Source organism: Medicago sativa, chromosome 2 (genome assembly GCF_051527215.1).
Source record: "Medicago sativa cultivar Bolivia chromosome 2, Bolivia_mono, whole genome shotgun sequence".
In the NCBI taxonomy this organism is placed as follows: Eukaryota; Viridiplantae; Streptophyta; class Magnoliopsida; order Fabales; family Fabaceae; genus Medicago; species Medicago sativa.
Window position 1 is genome coordinate 28,834,389 of NC_140750.1, and position 11,045 is coordinate 28,845,433.

At 37.3% G+C, this 11,045-nt stretch overlaps 1 non-coding gene across 1 annotated transcript; it reads left to right on the plus strand.

Annotated features, from left to right (window-relative positions):
• The first annotated feature begins 1,168 nt into the window (after positions 1 to 1,168).
• Positions 1,169 to 1,275, plus strand: LOC146946035 (small nucleolar RNA R71). Its single transcript, XR_015029520.1, has one exon. It is a non-coding gene; the product is annotated as a small nucleolar RNA R71 (small nucleolar RNA).
• Positions 1,276 to 11,045: the final 9,770 nt, after the last annotated feature.

An 11,045-nucleotide genomic window follows, 5' to 3' on the forward strand; every position in this document is an offset into this window, starting at 1 on the left:
TAACAAGTCTTTCATGAACTTAGCATACAACGGCATTTGATCAAGAGCTTCACCGAAAGGAATATTCACCTGAAGTTGTGAGAAAAGTTGCATGAACTTCTTGAATTGGCCTTCATCCTTTTCTTTCTTCTTCGAAAGGTGAGGGTATGGAAGCTTCACATATGATGGAATAACCTGTGGTTTGTCTCCATCTTTCAAAATTTGACTCTTCGACTTCCTCAAGATTGAATCTTCATCAATTAATTTCTCACTTTTTTCTCCCTCTATTTTTTTCTTCCTTTCGTTTTCAACTACTCCATGATCATTTTCTTTTTCAACTACACCCTCATCATTCTTTTCAACTACATCATTCTCCTCCACCTCAACTACTTCATCAACCTTCTTTGGAGCTTTTGGAACTAAAGGTGTCAAAACCTTTTTGCTCCTCAATTCAATAGCATTACAAGACTCATTCTTAGGGTTATCTTTAGTGTTACCTGAGAATCCGCCTTTGTTTTGTTCAGCCAACTGCTTAGCTAATTGCCCCAGTTGAGTTTCAAGCATCTTCCTAGAAGCTTCATTGTTCTTTCTTTCAGCTTCTTGACTCTTCTTCATCTCTTCAAAGTTGCCTTGAGTCATCTTCATGAAGTTCATCATAGTTTCCTCAAGAGCTGATGGCTTCCTTTGTTGTTGTTGAGGAGGAGTGAGCATCTGAGAGTTCAAAGCATTGTTATTTGAGTAGCTTAGATTTGGATGCTTATTAATGCCTGAATTGTAGTATTGATTCTGCCTTTGATATCCTCCCATGAAGTTAGCTTCTTCACTTGATCCTTCCGGAACACATTCACCGTTGGGATGTTCTTCACCACATAAGTCACACTTGATTGCAGCTACTTGTTGTTGTTTATGGGCCAAAGTGAATCCTTGAAACTCCTTAGTTAGAGCTTCGATCTGTTTGTTCATTGCTGCTTGGTTGGCAAGGATAGCAGTTTGTTCACTCACCCCAAACACCCCTCTTTCTTTCTTTTTAGCTTGATCACGATACTCATTGCCAGCCATGTTTTCAATTAGAGCTTGAACTTCATGATCAGTTTTACTTTTGAGACTACCTCCCGCGGAAGCATCTAAGAACATTCGAGTGTTTGGTGTTACCCCCTCAGTGAAGATTTGGAGGTATTGCTTCTCGGTGAACTCATGATTAGGGCATCTCTTGAGAAGCAAATTGAATCGCTCCCAAGCATCATACAATGATTCACCTTCTCCTTGCTTGAAGTTAGAGATCTCCATCTTCTTGTCCCAATACTTAGACATAGGGAAGTATTTCTCCAAGAACTTCAGCTCTAACTCTTCCCATGTTTGGACAGTCCCGTTTGGAATTGTTAGCAACCAATCTTTTGCTCTTCCCGTCAAGGTGAAAGGAAACAGCCTTAACTTCTTTTGTGCTTCAGTCACGGTGGCTGGTTGCACACAAAACTCACAGGTTTCAGCAAAACGGCTCAAGTGTTCATGAGGACTCATAGCTTCAGTCCCATCGAATTGCTTGTCCCTCAAACCATTGAGGACAGTTGTCTTGATGTCGAACGCTACGGGGTTAGCTGGTTGAAAAGTGTGGGTCAGTTGACCGCGATGAGTGGCTAACCCGTAGTCTCCAAGCTTAGGTCTTGGTGGTACAACTCCTTCTCCTTCCATCGTTGCAGATTTAGGAGAAGAGACTGTTTCAGATTCACTTGAGAGTTGTTCCGGTATTTGTTCTCGAACACCCGGTGGAACGGACTGAGCTAACCTTTGCGATCGGACAGCTTTCCGAAGTGCTCTAGCAGTCCTTTCAATTTCTGGATCGTACTCTAGGTCGTCTGAGCTCTGTTTACCTCGCATAAACAGCAAAATACCTTAGTAGCACTGCACAACGCAAAGTAATCAAGTGAATATGAAAACAGAAAAATAAAATTAAAAACAGAAAAGTAAATTGCAAAAACCCTAAATTATAACGTAATTGCCTTGTTGAAATAATTCAACAGTCCCCGGCAACGGCGCCAAAAACTTGATAGATCTCTGGCAAGTGCACCAATAACTATCGAAGTAGTAAAAATATCGTTCCCACGAGGACTGTTTTTAACTTCAATTATTCAATTTCGTTATAAAAGTAGGATGTATAAAAGTTTATTTTGTTTTGCCACTAGGCATTAGATTTGGTTTGATTTTAAGAAATCAAATAAAAAAAAGTAACGATTTGATTAAGAAAATAGGAGAGAGATGAGATCAGGTCTTCGAATCCTCTATGTTTCCCCTAATTGGTTACTGCACCTATTATTACTAATGATTCTCTAATTTCACGATAGTTAACAAATTAGCCCTAATCAATCCCTTGAGTTAGGACCCTCTTTTTAAACTACAGCCCCTAATTCCTTAGGTGGTCTAATAATCATCAAAGGTTTAAGCACGTTAACCTAATATCACTAACAAACGATTATCCATTCCTAGACTAACCATGTTTATTAGAACAATTCAATTTAGGTCTAAGTCGAAAGCTATGGTCAGTAGTCATTCGATCTCACAAAATCATGTTTATATTTGATCAGGATATAAAAAGCAGTAAGAACAATTGAATTGAATGAAAACTAGAATATCATTAATAAGTAATAGAGTTTCACAGCAACATATGATCAATTAGGGTTACATAGGTTCATCTCCGACCTAATCTCTAAGAGATTTAGCTACTCATAATTGAGTTTACAAATAGCATAATCAATGAAAGAATTAAAACATACATAAACTGGGTTAGAGATGATGAAATCCTCTCCGCTGCAGCCTTCTGGGTGTTAAAATCGCACTTTCGTTCTCCAAAATCGTAACCCTTGTTCTTCAGCTTGAGTGCAGTATTTATAGAAGTCATGGGCCTGACCCATCAAAATCGCGCCGCGCCTTGTTAATTGGCGTGCCGCGATTTCCCCTTTACAGGAAGTGTGTATTTTTGCTTCAAAAATCGCAGCACGGCTTGAAATTGGCGTGGCGCGATTTCCTTCGAACAGACTTCAAATTTTAAGCTTTTTGCACTCCAGAACAGTATAAATTGCATGAGAACTCTATCAAAATGTCACAATAAGTCCCTAATATTACGTAATGACAGAATGTCATCACCATCACAGAGGAGATAATAGCTAAAGCTTGTAGAATGAATGCAGAAGGAAGGTTTCAAGAAATAGTTAAGAAGGATGATGTCCTGCTGCAAAGCTACTACAACACTCTTCTGGGTGGTAACAAAGATGCTAAGCCTTCTGAAATGGAGATTCATCACAGGATGTTGGTGAAATTCTGTACTGATTGCTTCTTTCTAAGAGCAGGAGGGTCTGACCAACCAAATCATCAACAGAAACTGGCAATCTACTTCATGGCCATGCTTGAGAAGATTAATTTCCCCAGATATGTCATGGATTATCTCTGCTGGGCTATTAATGAAGGCACTGTCAAAGGAAGGAAACAAGTGCCCTTTGGAAGATTGTTATCAGAAATCTTTTATCAAGGAAGAGTGCTGGATTTCTTGAAAAAGACAAGAGATGCTTCTGATAAATGCTTCGAAGTTTCTACTGCTGAGAAGACTATCAGTAGCAAGACATTGCATTCGATGCATGTTTTCAAGACAGCCCCTAAAGATGAAAAGTGGTTGGAGATGACCACAGAAGAAACTGAGATTATCAGGGACTTTCCTTCCATCTTTAAGGAAAGTAATCCTGAACACTTAGCTAAATTAGTAGCTGAGTACGTCTTGGAGGAAAATGCGAGCTGTCAGGAGGAAGCTGCTGTTGCTAAAGGGAAAGGCAAGAAGGCCAAGGCAGTTGCTGTGTCAGAAGCTGTTTCTGATGCACCTAAAGGGAAGAGAGCCAGAACTAGTTCAGAATCTGATGCTGCTCCTACTAAAGGAAAGAAGGCCAGAACTAGCACTGAGTCAGAAACGGCTGTTGCTAAAACCAAAAAGCAAAAAGTTGCTAAGTCTGAAGATGAATCTGTTTCTGCCAAGGATAAAGGAAAGATACATAAGGTTGGTGCTGCTTCTATTCCTCAGAAAAGAAGAAAAGGTAAGGCAGATTTGGTAATCACCGAAGAGCAGCTAGAGGAAGCTCTTGAAGAAATAGAAGAAGAAGAGGCTGAGCCAAAGCTGAAAAGGAAGAAGGCTCCTGTTGACAAGAAAAGTTCCATGGTTGAAATGACTCCAGCCATGAAGAGAATGGCTAAGGAACTTTCTGATGACTAGTTGGCAAATAGGCAAGAACGGAAAGCCATGAAAGAACTTGAAAAAGAACAGGAAGGAGAAAGGACTCTAATAGTGGAGAAGCTGTTGCTGAAAATGTGGAGCAAGTTCAGAATCTTGGAACTTCAGAAGCAGTAGATAACTCAGCAATGTTATCTAAGGTATCTCAAGTTTCTCACACATCTTATAGCACATCCTCTATTCCTTCTGAAGACACATCTCTTTTAGATCACCTAAAAAGTCATTATCTAGGTGAACTACCCAAATCTGGCTTTACCACAACCTCAGAGAAAGCCTCTGAGACAACTTCAGAAGCAGCTGCTTCTGATAAAGTTGTTTCAGAAGACCCCCCACAACAAAAACCTTCACCAGATAAAGCCTTTTCACCCCCTCAATCCTCACCCCCTACAACTTCATCACCCCCAATTGTTCCTGAACTATCTGTTCCTGAACAAGTCTCTCCTCAAAAGACCGTTCCTGAACATTCTGTTCCTGAACAACCAACTCCTCAAAAGACCGTTCCTGAACATTCTGTTCCTGAACAACCAGTTACTAAACCCACTCCTGAACCTGAACCTGAAACTACCGCTCCTGAACACATTGTTCCTGAGCTAACCTCTGCTTCCATATCTTCTTCACCAGTTCAAGTCATCAAGATCATCCACCATACTGGTGTATGTGATATGGACACAGACTCTGAGGATGATCAATATGATCATGCCTCTGATATGGCAGTTGACCCCACTCCTGACCAACCATCAACCAGCCAATCATCAACTACAAATGACCAATCATCATCAAACCTACCAATTGTTCCCCTAGCCCCTCCAAAACCCTCTAAACAACCTTCACCTCCCACCATTTACCTGGATTCTCAAGTACTAAAAGATGTGTGGGAAGATATTGCTTCTGAAGTTCTCAGACTGATAGCAAGTAGAAATGATCTGGGTCATACAATCAGCTATCAGAAGCAATGGAGAAGGATCAAAGAAAGGGTCGTCAACCTTATTTCAGCACTGCATGATTCCTGCATTGAGGCTCAAGAGCAAGTCAAGCAGAAGCTGGAAGATTGGTTGAATGGCATAGAAGAAAATACTGCAGATGTAGAAATTCTTGGTACTTGGGTGAAGAATCCACTCAGTATCAGAGGCAGAAAACCTGATGAATTCCTGCCTAAGGAGCTGAATCTGATCATTCCTTCTGAGATTCTGGAAAAGATTGATGCACCTAACCTGGCTCTAGCTCAGGAGAACAAGGTGCTCAAAGAAGAAAATGACAGGCTGGAAACAGAGCTACTAGAGCAGAAGCTGAAGATATCACAGTTGGAAGTTGACATGCAAGAAGCCAAGATCAGAGAAGACAACTACAAAAAAGATATGGACAAGAAGTATGCTGATGTTCAAGAGCTTCTGAAGAAGATTTTAGAGAAATAAGCCAAACCCATAGTTGCACACTTTTAGCTTATTTTTCTGTCTTTTTAGGCTTTTGATATTCTTTGTTCATTTCTGCTTCTGAACTAGTTCTTTTTGCTTCTGATATTATAAGCTTCTGAATTCTTTCTGCTTCTGAATATCTTTAACTGTTTATACCTTGTATGTCATTATTTGCTTTGATAATAATTCTTGCTATGACTGTTTATTTAATCTTTGAAGATGGTTAAAATGTTTTAAATTTATTTGAATTATGCTCTGAACCTTTAATCTTACGTTTTTCTCATCTCTTCTTTTTGTTTATGTCTTTTTGCTAATGACAAAAGGGGGAGTATATGTGATAGTATTTAAAGGCTCTGAGCCCCATTAATTGAAGTTTGAAAATTTTGAAAATTTCTATCCTTTTTATCGGTGTATCAAAAAGGGGGAGTATCAAATTTCAAATAACAATTAATTGAACCATTCTTCTTATCTATAAGTCAATTCTTTCAATTTTTTATAGCTCTAATATTATTATACGAAAAATGAATTTAATTAACCTGGATAGAACTTAGGGGGAGCTTACAAACCTCACCTTAAAGACTATCAGACTCAGGGGGAGTTAGAGCTTACAAACCTCAGACTCTGAGCTTACAAACCTCAGAACCCCAAGGTCAACTTGTTAATTAGATTAACAACAATTGATAAATTTTTAAATACTATTGTTTGTCATCATCAAAAAGGGGGAGATTGTTGGAACAAAATGTGTTTAACAATGAACCTCAAAGAGTTTTGATGATAACAAGGTATTAAAAATTGTAAATTGGACTAGCTAATATTTGTTCAAGTGTACAGGACCATAGTTAAAGTTACATCATTAATTGGTTCTGAATGAGTAAATAAAGAGCAAATGGAAATGAAGCTTAGACGATTCTGAAGGCAATACGCTCCTGAAAGTGGAAAGCGCTCCTGAAGTCAAGCTGCTCCTGAAGAGAGTAAAACGCGCTCCTGAAGAATAGTGCTCCTGAAGACAAGAAGTCCAGAAGCCACATTATCAGAAGCAGAAGAAGCTGCACCATCAGAAGCTGCAGAAGTTGCTTCATCAGAAGCTGCATCATCAGAAGCTGCCTCATCAGAAGTCATTTCACCAGAAGCTGAAGATCAACTGGATTTGCAAAACATTCAAATATTGAAGAATCTACATTGCAAAAGCTGTCTATTGGTTTCGAAAACACAGCAGAAAATCAGTGGAACATTGCAACGGTCATTTCAAAGGTGTTTGAAGGCATGTGCTTGCAATTTGGACGAAAGCGTTGACATTGTACTTTGTACGAATTGTACAACCACGTTCTCCACTACTCTGTTTTGTGTCCACGCTACAAGACAAGAAAACAACTCCAGAATACGGTCTCGCCTGCATATATGTTCCTTTGGATAAGGAATGGATTTCAAATTGGTTCTTCATAGGACAACAACCAAATCAGGCAAAAGATCATTGGTGAAAGATCAAGCTTCAACAACGACTCTTTGGTGTGCTGGCAATTTCACAACGTCTCTTTCACACCTCTATATAAAGGAGTGAAGACTTAGAGTTTTGGTAATGCAAGAACGCTGAACGAAAGACTCACAACATTTTTACAAGTGCCAAACCTCTGCTGAAATTGTTCTGCATTCACTTAGAATTTATGTGTCTCAAAGTCATATCTTAGAAATTCTTAAGTCCATTGAGTCTGTATCTGATTTATATTGTGAGCACCTCTGATTGTATATCAAGTGTTCAACCTTAAACAATTTTCTGTGTAAATTTGTTTAGTTAGGAAGTCTCTTGCAGTTGTGCTTGAGCATGAAGTCTCTTGATTGTGTTCTTGAGCAAAGGAAGTCTCTAGCTTGTGTGCTTGAGCAAAGGAAGTCTCTTGCTTGTGTGCTTGAGCAATTGTAATCAGATATTACTCTTAGTGAAATCTCCTTGGAAGTGCAAGGGGGACTGGACTACTTCCGGATTGTGGAAGGAACCAGTATAATTGCTTTGTGTCGTTCTTCTTCTCTCTCTCTGTTTTATTCCGCTGCATTTAGATTCTGACCATCACTTCAGAAGCTGTCTCACTTAGCTTCTGATCAGTGTGTTCAATTTTTAGGAGAAACGAAGAATTTTTCAAAACACAATTCAACCCCCTTCTTGTGTTTTTCTCACCTTCAATTGGTATCTAGAGTCTTGGTCTGTTGTGTAACACTTAACCGTGTAACAGTCAAAGATCTGAGAAAAACATGTCTACTCCCCCTTCTTGTGTTTTTCTCACCTTCATAAACATCATCAACATATCATAACAATGGTCATGTAGCATCAATATCATCATCATAATCAATTTCATAATCAACATCAATATCAACTTCATAAATCAACTTAACAACTTGACTCGACAATGCAACTTAACTCGACTATGCAACTCTATCATTTTACTCATGCATGTGGTACCATTCTAGGGCATAAGCCCTCGTCGCTTTTGAGCATAAATATACTCCTAGGGCATGAACCCTCGTCGCTATTGAGCAAAAGCTCCTAGGGCATGAGCCCTCGTCTTTAAATGAGTATGCATGGAGTCAACATCTTACAACTTAGACAACATGAACGTCTTATATGACTCCAATAATTTGGATCAACATCTCACATCTTAGACCGACACATGCAGCTTTAATCAATAGTAAACAGCAACATGACAACACATCAATAATCTCAAGATATAACAATATCAAAATGTAATCATCGTCTCGAAACATCACTTATAATTCACATAATGCATATACGATTATATATATAACAACTTCACAGATCATCGTTAATATTATATTCAAACATTAACAATTCATTATATAACATCGTATTCAAACATCAACAATTCATCATGCAATTTTATAAAAACATAATAAATTATACATAACATATTCCCATGTCAAACCAAGGATACTAGAAAGATATCACAATTATCAACAACTTTCATGTTTATACTAAAGACCAATTTAAAACAGAGACGTGCGAAAAAGATGCAAAAACATGAAACAGAGAATGTTGTCACCGTACAATTTCGCTAAGACCTCCTCAGAGTATTTTCATCATAACTAAAAAACTAAAAGTCATTTTCACGTCAAACCAAAGCCACTGGAAAGCTAACAAAATTATCTAAAACTTTCATGTTTTCACCCAAGGCCAATTTTGTACCGATCAATACCAGTTTTCATTTCAATTTCGAAAAAGTTGTGCAGAAAGTCCATAAAAATTCACTGTGACCTACGTGAAGTAATTTGACCATAACTCAAGTTCTATAAATCGTTTTGACGTCAGACCAACGGCATTAGAAAACTAACATCCATACCTACAACTTTCGTGTTTACGCCTAAGACCAATTCTGTACCAATCAATACCAGTTTCTATTTCAAAATTCGAGACAGAGAAAAGAAAAAATCAGGAAAAGAAACTTATATTATTCAAACTTCACATTCATTCAAAATCTTCACAATCAACAACAACAACTCAACATAATTCATACCCAATTTATAATATGACATTAACAATAACAATCATCGACAACCACAAATCAACAACAACATAACATAAATCATCAATTATCACTCTTAACCCTAATTCTCCAATTCTCAAAAACTAAACCTACAACATGTTAAATGAAATTTCCAGAATCATAGACTCAAGATTATTGAATGATAGTTCCACCATTACTTTAGATTGATTGATTGCAAGGATTCTACAGACTTCTCTTCTCTGGTTCTTCTCTTCTCTAGGTTTCTCCTCTTTCTCCCAAAAACAGTTTGCACGTAATCCTTCTTTTCTAACTCTGACTCTCCTCTTTATATAAACCTTAACCTACTTATTTTCCCTTATTTCCAATTCTGCCCCAAAGCCTCATTATTTTAAATAATTATATTTTTCCACTAAATATATTCTTTCACTAAATATATTCTTCCACTAAATATATTCTAATAAATAATAAAATAAAGTCACTCAATAAAATATCAACATATCACATAATTAAATAAATCATATAATTCGACTCTATCTCAAGAAAAATAATTAAATAAACAAATATAGGCTACTAATATATATATCAACACATAACAAAAATATTACTTATCAAATAAAATAATTAAATTATAAAAAGACTCTAAACTCAATCAAATAAATAAATAATAAAATAGGGCGTTACAAATAAGTTGAAATGTGTGATCGGATCTATGATATCAGACACGCAACCAGTGTTTATTTTAGGGAGACATATTTTAGATGGGATTCTAATCACAAACGAAATTATGGATGAGGCAAAAAGAAAAGACAAAGAAGTAATGTTTTTTAAAGTTGATTTTCAGAAGGCGTACGATTCAGTTGATTGGAATTTTTGGATGTTGTGATGTCGAAGATGGGTTTCCACGAGAAATGGAGAAAATGGATATCAGAATGTTTGAAGTCATCAACTATTTTAGTGTTGGTAAATGGCAGCCCAACAAAAGAATTTGGGATGGGTCGTGGTTTTAGGCTAGGAGATCCACTGTCGCCGTTCTTTTATTTAATAGTAACGGAAGGCTTTAATGTTGATGAGGAGGGTCGTGGAGGAGGGAAAATTCACAGGATACAAATTTGACAAGGGGGAAGACCAACTAACACATTTACAATATGTTGACGATACATTGATTATTGGTGAGAAAAAGTGATTGAATATCATAATCATCAAGGCAAATTTGCTTCTTTTTGAAGTAATATCGGGTTTAAAAGTCAACTTTCATAACAACTTATTGGTGGGAGTCAATATATCATAGAGATGGTTGGAAGAGGCAGCTAAAGTCCTAAATTGTAAAATATGATGTAATCCGTTTAAGTATCTTGGTTTACCAATTGGAGCAAATCCAAGGAGATTAGATACGTGGCAACCAGTGATTGAGGCCGTGAGATTAAGATTATCGAAGTGGAAGAATAATCATTTGTCCATTGGAGGTATAGTCATTCTAATAAAATCAGTCTTGTATGCGCTTCCTATTTACTTTCTTTCCTTTTTCAAGGCTTCGATAGGTATAATCTCAAAACTTGAATCTCTTTTCAAACAATTTTTATGGGGAGGAAGTGAGGATGTGAGAAAAATAAATTGGGTTAAATGGGAAAAGGTGTGTAGACCATTGGAAGAGGGAGGGTTGGGAATTAGGAACTTGAGGATATTTAATTTAGCTTTATTAGAAAATGGGGATGGAAAATCAGAAATGAAAGGAATGGCTTGTGGTATAAAACTTTAGTAAATAGAACTATTATGAAATAGTTCTGTTTGGTGAAAAGACATTCGTAACATTGACTTAGGGGGTGTGGAGTCTCAAAATCTGTATTCGGTTAAAGAGACGTATATGGGATTGATTTCTAC